Raw genomic sequence first — 8,410 nt, 5'->3', positions numbered from 1 at the left:
CCGTGTAGGGATTGACAACCCCTTATCGCGTTGGTTGTGAGGATTTATTTGTTTGTGTAGGTGCGAGGGACTCGTGCGTGGCCTCCTACTGGATTGATACCTTCGTTCTCAAAAACTGAGGGAAATACTTACGCTACTTTGATGCGTCACCCTTTCCTCTTTAAGGGAAAACCAACGCAGTGCTCAAGAGGTAGCATGTTCCGGCGCCACCGGAAGAGAAGGGGAGAGGGGGACCCTTCGCCTTCTTCTTCCTTGACCTCCTCCCTAGATGGGAGAAGGGTTTCCCCTCTGGTGCTTGGCCTCCATGGCGTGGGAGGGGCAAGAGCCCCTCCGAGATTGGATCTGTCTCTCTGTCTCTCTCTGTTTCTGCGTTCTCTTCTACTGCCCTTTCACCGTTTCGTGTATATATGGAGATCCGTAACTCCGATTGGATTGAAACCTTCGCCGTGATTTGTTTCCCAAAAATTAGCTTTCTTGCGGCCGAAGAAGGGCATCAACCGCCTTACAGAGGGCCCACGAGGGTCAGGGGCGCGCCCCCTGCCTCGTGCCTCCCTCGGGCACCGTCTCGCGTGGATTCTTCTTCCCATATTCTCCAAATATTCCAAAAATATTCTCCGTCCGTTTTTATCCCATTTGGATTCCGTTTGATATGGGGTTTCTGCAAAACATAAAACATGCAACAAACAGGAACTGGCACTGGATCAATATGTTAGTCCCAAAAATAGTATAAAAAGTTGCCAAAAAGTATATGAAAATTGTATAATATTGGCATGGAACAATAAAATTATAGATATGACGGAGACGTATCAGCATCCCCAAGCTTAATTACTGCTCGTCCTCGAGTAGGTAAATGATAAAAAAAGATAATTTTTGATGTGGAATGCTACCTAGCATAATCTTGATCATGTATCTAATCATGGCATGAATATTAAGACACGAGTGATTCAAAGCAATAGTCTATCATTTGACATAAAAACAATAATACTTCAAGCCTACTAATAAAGCAATCATGTCTTTTCAAAATAACATGGCCAAAGAAAGTTATCCCGACAAAATCATATGGTCTGGCTATGCTCCATCTTCACCACACAAAATATTCAAATCATGCACAACCCCGATGACAAGCCAAGCAATTGTTTCATACTTTTGATGTTCTCAAACCTTTTCAACTTTCACGTAATACATGAGCGTGAGCCATGGACATAGCACTAGGTGGAATAGAATATGATGGTGGAGGTTGTGTGGAGAAGACAAAAAGGAGAAAGTCTCACATCGACGCGGCTAATCAACGGGCTATGGAGATGCCCATGAATTGATGTTAATGTGAGGAGTAGGGATTGCCATGCAACAGATGCACTAGAGCTATAAGTGTATGAAAGCTCAAACTGGAAACTAAGTGGGTGTGCATCCAACTTGCTTGCTCATGAATATCTCGGGCATTTGAGGAAGCCCATCATCGGAATATACAAACCAAGTTCTATAATGAATATTCCCACTAGTATATGAAAGTGATAACTCAAGAGACTCTCTATATGAAGAACATGGTGCTACTCTGAAGCACAAGTGTGGTAAAAGGATAGTAACATTGCCCCTTCTCTCTTTTTCTCTCATTTTTTCCCTTTTTTTCTTTTTTTGGGCCTTCTCTTTTTTGGCCTTTCTCTTTTTTTATTTTTTTTCGTCCGGAGTCTCATCCCGACTTGTGGGGGAATCATAGTCTCCATCATTCTTTCCTCACTGGGGCAATGCTCTAACAATGATGATCATCACACTTTTATTTACTTACAACTCAATATTACAACTCGATACTAGAACAAGATATGAATCTATATGAATGCCTCCGGCGGTGTACCGGGATGTGCAATGATCTAGCGTAGCAAAGATATAAAAAAGGACAAGCCATGAAAACATCATGCTAGCTATCTTACGATCATGCAAAGCAATATGACAATAAATGCTCAAGTCATGTATATGATGATGATGGAAGTTGCATGGCAATATATCTCGGAATTCCATAGCCATGATAGGTAGGTATGGTGGATGTTTTGAGGAAGATATAAGGAGGCTTATGTGTGATGGTGCGTATCGTATCACAGGGTTTGGATGCACCGGCGAAGTTTGCACCAACTCTCGAGGTGAGAAAGGGCAATGCACGGTACCGAAGAGGCTAGCAATGATGGAAGGGTGAGAGTGCGTATAATCCATGGACTCAACATTAGTCATAAAGAACTCACATACTTATTGCAAAAATCTATTAGTCATCAAAACAAAGTACTATGCGCATGCTCCTAGGGGGATAGATTGGTAGGAAAAGACCATCGCTCGTCCCCGACCGCCACTCATAAGGAAGACAATCAATAAATAAATCATGCTCCGACTTCATCACATAACGGTTCACCATACGTGCATGCTACGGGAATCACAAACTTCAACACAAGTATTTCTACAATCCACAACTACCCACTAGCATGAATCTAATATCACCATATTTATATCGCAAAACTATTGCAAGGAATCAAACATATCATATTCAGTGATCTACAAGTTTTATGTAGGATTTTATGACTAACCATGTGAATGACCAATTCCTGTCATCTCTCTAAATAGATATACGTGAAGCAAGAGAGTTTAATTCTTTCTACAAAAGATATGCCCACGCTCTAACAAATATAAGTGAAGCAAAAGAGCATTCTACAAATGGCGGTTTTCTATGTAAAGAGAAACAGGCAATCCAAACTTCAAATGATATAAGTGAAGCACATGAAGCATTCTATAAAGCCATACTCAAAAGATATAAGTGAAGTGCAATGAGCATTGTATAAATCAACCAAGGACTATCTCATACCAGCATGGTGCAAAAAAAAGAAAAGTGAAAACTAAATGCAAAAGACGCTCCAAAATTTGCACAAATCGCATGAACGAAACGAATCCGAAAACATACCGATACTTTTTGAAGAAAGATGGGATGCCTTCCGGGGCATCCCCAAGCTTAGACGCTTGAGTCTCTGTGAATATTTACTTGGGGTGCCTCGGGCATCCCCAATCTTGAGCTCTTGCCTCTCTTCCTTCTTCTCACGTCGAGACCTTCTCGATCATTGAACACTTCATCCACACAAAACTTCAACAGAAAACTCGGTAAGATCCGTTAGTATAATAAAGCAAATCACTACTCTAAGTACTGTTTAAAACCAATTCATATTTTGTTTTTGCTTTGTCTCTACTTTATTATAACTTTTTCATGGCTTAATCCACTGATATAAATCAATAGTTTCACCAAAACAAGCAAACTATGCATCAAAAACAGAATCTGTGTAAAACAGAACAGTCTGCCATAATCTGAACATTCACCATACTTATGATACTTGAAAAATTCTGCAAAAATTAGGAAAAATAAATAATTTGTATAGAAATATAGTGCAAAAAGAATCAGAACCATTTGACGTTCCAGTAAAAAAATGTAAAATCGCGCACTACAGCGAAAGTTTCTGTCCTGCACCGTACAAACCAACAAGCATTGTAAACATCCTAAAGGCAAACCTTGGCACATTATTTTTATAATACAATGGAATTGTACAAGGGGATAATTATTTTTGTTGAAAATTTTCTTTAATCAAGATTCACAAAGTTTTCGTGAGCATGAACAAAGTTCAAGGCTAGCTCCCACTTTAACAATGCTCGTCTTTCTCACTTTCGCTTTTCTTTTTGAAAAAGTTTTAGGTTCCCCTCTTTATTTTTTTGTTTTTAAACTATATGAAAGCACTCAACAGAAATAAATGACTCTCTACAACTTCCGGGTTGTCTCCCTGGCAGCGCTTTCTTTAAAGCCATTAAGCTAGGCGTATAGTGCTCAAGTAGTGAATCCACCCAGATCCCAAGGTATATCAAAGCCAATTTTAATTAGCAATGATTTGTAATTTAGTAGTGAGCACAAAGTAACATACATCATGCAACAACGAAGTCTAACTCTCTTCCTATGCATCGGCATGTCATAAAAGAATAATTCATGCACACAAAGTAAAGGCCAATGCATAGTATAAACGGTTTCTTGCAATTTTATCGTGTTGGAAACATAGAGAGGTGGAGATATAGTTCCTCTCTCATAATAATTGCAAGTAGGAGCAGCAAGTACATGCATATTATATTCATCAAAATCATCATGTGTAATAGTAAAAGGCAATCCATCAATATAATCCTTAATAAGGGTAAACTTCTCCGATATAGTGTAGTTGGGAGAATTCAAAAAGATAATAGGACTATCATGCGTGGGTGCAATAGCAACAATTTCATGTTTAACATAAGGAACTATAGAAAGTTCATCTCCATAAGCATAATTCATATTGGCATCTTGGCCACAAGCATAGCAAGCATCATCAAGAAGGGATATTTCAAGAGAATCAACGGGATCATAATAGTCATCATAGCAATCATCCTTCGGTAAGCACGAAGGGAAATTAAACAACGTATGAGTTGAAGAGTTACTCTCATTAGAAGGTGGGCATGGGTAGCTAATCCGCTCTTCCTCCTTTTGTTCTTCGCTCTCCTCCTCATCTTTTTCATCCAATGAGCTCACAATTTCATCAATTTCTTCTTCCATAGACTCCTGCAAAATATTAGTCTCTTCTTGGACAGCGGAGTAGTCCTCAATATATGGTTCAACACAGGCATTAGAAGAATAATTATCATAGCAATATTTAAGTATGGCAAAAATTTCAGATTTGTAAAGAGTAGCATCATATTTTTCAATCAAAGAAGCAATTTCATAAGCACCCTTAAAAGCAACAAATTCTTCAATTTGTTGAACAACATAGTAACTATAAACACCCTTAGCATACGAAGATACGATTCCATTATAACTAAACTCACATTGATAGGGAAGGTGTTTCTTAGGGTTTTTAGAACAACAAGTAAAATCATATATTTCACATAAATTCCAAGCATAGCATTGCAATTGATGAATTTGCTCTAGTAAAAGTTTCCCTTTTTCAGATATACGGTGTCGCACATAACAAGCATGCTCATCTAAAGATTTGCCCTCAACAAAGCTAGTTGGGGTTTCAGCACGAGCACATAGGTATCGAAGATGATCCAAGTAATAAGCTTCAGGAGTGTGATAGATTTTGAGTGGTTCTTCAACCATTGGTTCAGTAGGTACAACTATTTTTTTTGGTATTTTGCGTTTCCTACCCATAACTAAAGATACAAAACAACTAAGAACAGCAAATAAAAATTACTTAGTGATAAAGCAAACAAGCACACACGAGAATATTCACCCCACGCTATTGCTTCGCGGCAACGGCGCCACAAAAAGGTCTTGATAACCCACAAGTATAGGGGATCAATTGTAGCCTCTTTCGATAAGTAAGAGTGTCGAACCCAACGAGGAGCTAAAGGTGGAACAAATATTCCCTCAAGTTCTATCGACCACCAATACAACCAGGGCTGGGCCCATAGTGGTACCAAATGTGCGGCCTGCACAGGTCCCATAATTTTGGGGGGCCCAATGTTTCTTATATAGGCCTAGTATTTTTGAAAGAAAAAAATGCGTAGGAGCTGCCGCACTAGGCCGCTAGGCGTTGGAGCTTGGACTGAGTAGAGGCCGTCGAGAGTACTGGAGCTCGTCGGCTCGTGCCGGACTCGATCAATCTTTCCCAATTCCTAAAATAAAAGATCGATCTTTCCCAAAGAAAAATGGAAACTGCTCTCTAGCGATGGAAACGTGATCGTGGGTCAAAAAAAAGGGATCGCTATACCAGTCAATCGGGATCGCTTTGATCGGGAAACCAACAGCAGTTCCGTCGACGCCGCTACAAGAGTCAGGAGACGAAAAAAAGGAGACGATAGTCTCGGCGGTGGTCGCCTTTTCCTCATCAGAGCGATCAGATTCAGGCCGCTGTCGTTGTCGTCCTAGCTTCCTCTTAATTTTCAGACTCGTCGACTCGTCGGATCAGTCCGTGTTCGATTGACCGACTCCAGCCTTTAGGTTCTTAGCAAATCCTCCAGTTTTTACTCGTAAATTCTAATTCTTAATTTCCTAATTAACTTTTGACAGGGATCGTTACTTCGTTAGAGATTGGTCTTACCCCCCCCCCCAATTATAAAGATCACAATGTAGCAATTCAACCGAACATGACCCAAAATAGGTGAGTTAGACGATTCGTCTAATTGCAAAACATTCACATTATATTATTTACATTATAATTTTTTTTGTGAGATATACACACACATTATAATTGCTCATTAGTTTTCCCCGCAATTTTTATTGCTCGTTAGTTCATTTTTTTAGCGAGATAGGGCCCCGTTTTTTGTTTCGCACAGGGCCACGGATTTTGCCGGCCCGGCCCTGGATACAACTCTACGCACGCTTGACGTTTGTTTTACCTAGAACATGTATGAAACTAGAAGTACTTTGTAGGTGTTTTTGGATAGGTTTGCAAGATAATAAAGAGCACCTAAATAAAAAGTATGGGCTGTTTAGATAAAGACACAACTAAATTAGTTTTAGTAAAGAGCTTTTTGTTACGAGAAAGTTATTTGTCCCTAGGCAATCGATAACTAGACCGGTAATCATTATTGCAATTTTATTTGAGGGAGAGGCATAAGCTAACATACTTTCTCTACTTGGATCATATGCACTTATGATTGGAACTCTAGCAAGCATCCGCAAATACTAAAGATCATTAAGGTAAAACCCAACCATAGCATTAAAGCATCAAGTCCTCTTTATCCCATACGCAACAACCCCCTTACTCGGGTTTGTGTTTCAGTCACTCACGCAACCCACTATAAGCGAATCATGAACGTATTGCAACACCCTACAGCGGGGATCCCTCATGCTTGCGCGACACGGAGAGCACCATAGGACAACACCAATAATAAAACATGCAACTCAAACCAATCTTGATCACCAAATAACCCATAGGACAAAACGGATCTACTCAAACATCATAAGAAAGCCATACATCATTGGGAAATAATATATAGCATTGAGCACCATGCTTAAGTAGAGATTACAGCGGGTAAAAGAGGGGTTACACCGCTGCATAGAGGGGGGAAGAGTTGGTGATGATGGCGGTGAAGTTGTTGGTGAAGATTGCGGTGATGATGATGACCACGACAGCGTTCAGGCGCCATCGGAAGAGAAGGGGAGAGGGGGGCCCTTCGTCTTCTTCTTCCTTGACCTCCTCCCTAGATGGGAGAAGGGTTTCCCCTCTGGTCCTTGGCCTCCATGGTGTGGGAGGGGTGAGAGCCCCTCCGAGATTGGATCTGCCTCTCTGTCTCTCTCTGTTTCTGCATTCTCTTCTGGTGCCCTTTCACCGTTTCGTGTATATATGGAGATCCATAACTCTGATTGGATTGAAACCTTCGCCGTGATTTTTTCCCAAAAATTAGCTTTCTTGCGGCCGAAGAAGGGCATCAACCGCCTTACAGGGGGCCCACGAGGGTCAGGGGCGCGCCCAGGGGGGCGGGGCGCGCCCCCCTTCCTCGTGCCTCCCTCGGGCACCGTCTCGCGGGATTCTTCTTCCCATATTCTCCAAATATTCCAAAAATATTCTCCGTCTGTTTTTTTCCCGTTTGGATTCCGTTTGATATGGGGTTTCTGTGAAACATAAAACATGCAACAAAGAGGAACTGGCACTGGGCACTGGATCAATATGTTAGTCCCAAAAATAGTATAAAAAGTTGCCAAAAAGTATATGAAAGTTTTATAATATTGGCATGGAACAATAAAAAATTGTAGATACGACGTTGACGTATCATTTTGTCGGGCGGAACTCCGAAGACACACTCCTCAGGGTTCAACTTGAGGTTGATCTTGCGCAAATTTGCAAACGTCTCCTCCAGATCTTGTACAAGTGTTGCCCTATCCTTGGTCTTGACCACTATGTCATCCATATATGCTTCCATATTTCTATGTAGCTGGGGCACAAAACCAATTTGGACTGCTCTTGCAGACGTTGAGCCAGCACTCTTCAACCCGAAAGGTATCCGTAAAAAACAATACGTACCACATGGGGTGATGAATGCTGTCTTTTCTTCGTCTTCCCTTGTCATGAAGATCTGGTGGTACCCTGAGTAGGCGTCAAGGAATGATAACAGATCACACCCAGCCATGGAGTCAACAATCTGGTCGATGCGCGGCAACGGGAAAGAGTCCTTGGGACAAGCCTTATTGATATCTGTGTAGTCAATACACAGTCTCCACTTCCCATTTGCCTTGCGCACCACCACTGGATTAGCCAACCACGTCGGATGGAGTACTCCTCTCACCAAGCCTGCCGCTTCCAACTTCCTGATCTCCTCCGTGATTGTCGGCGTTCTGGGAACGGGGGTCCCCAGAGTTGCCTGCCTGCGACCCACGGCGTGGCTCTGCGAGCAGTCCCGTATGACCCATCTTCACCAACAAGCACTCAAG

Source organism: Triticum aestivum, chromosome 2D (genome assembly GCF_018294505.1).
Source record: "Triticum aestivum cultivar Chinese Spring chromosome 2D, IWGSC CS RefSeq v2.1, whole genome shotgun sequence".
Classification (NCBI taxonomy): Eukaryota; Viridiplantae; Streptophyta; class Magnoliopsida; order Poales; family Poaceae; genus Triticum; species Triticum aestivum.
Note: the sequence above shows the minus strand (reverse complement) of the source record.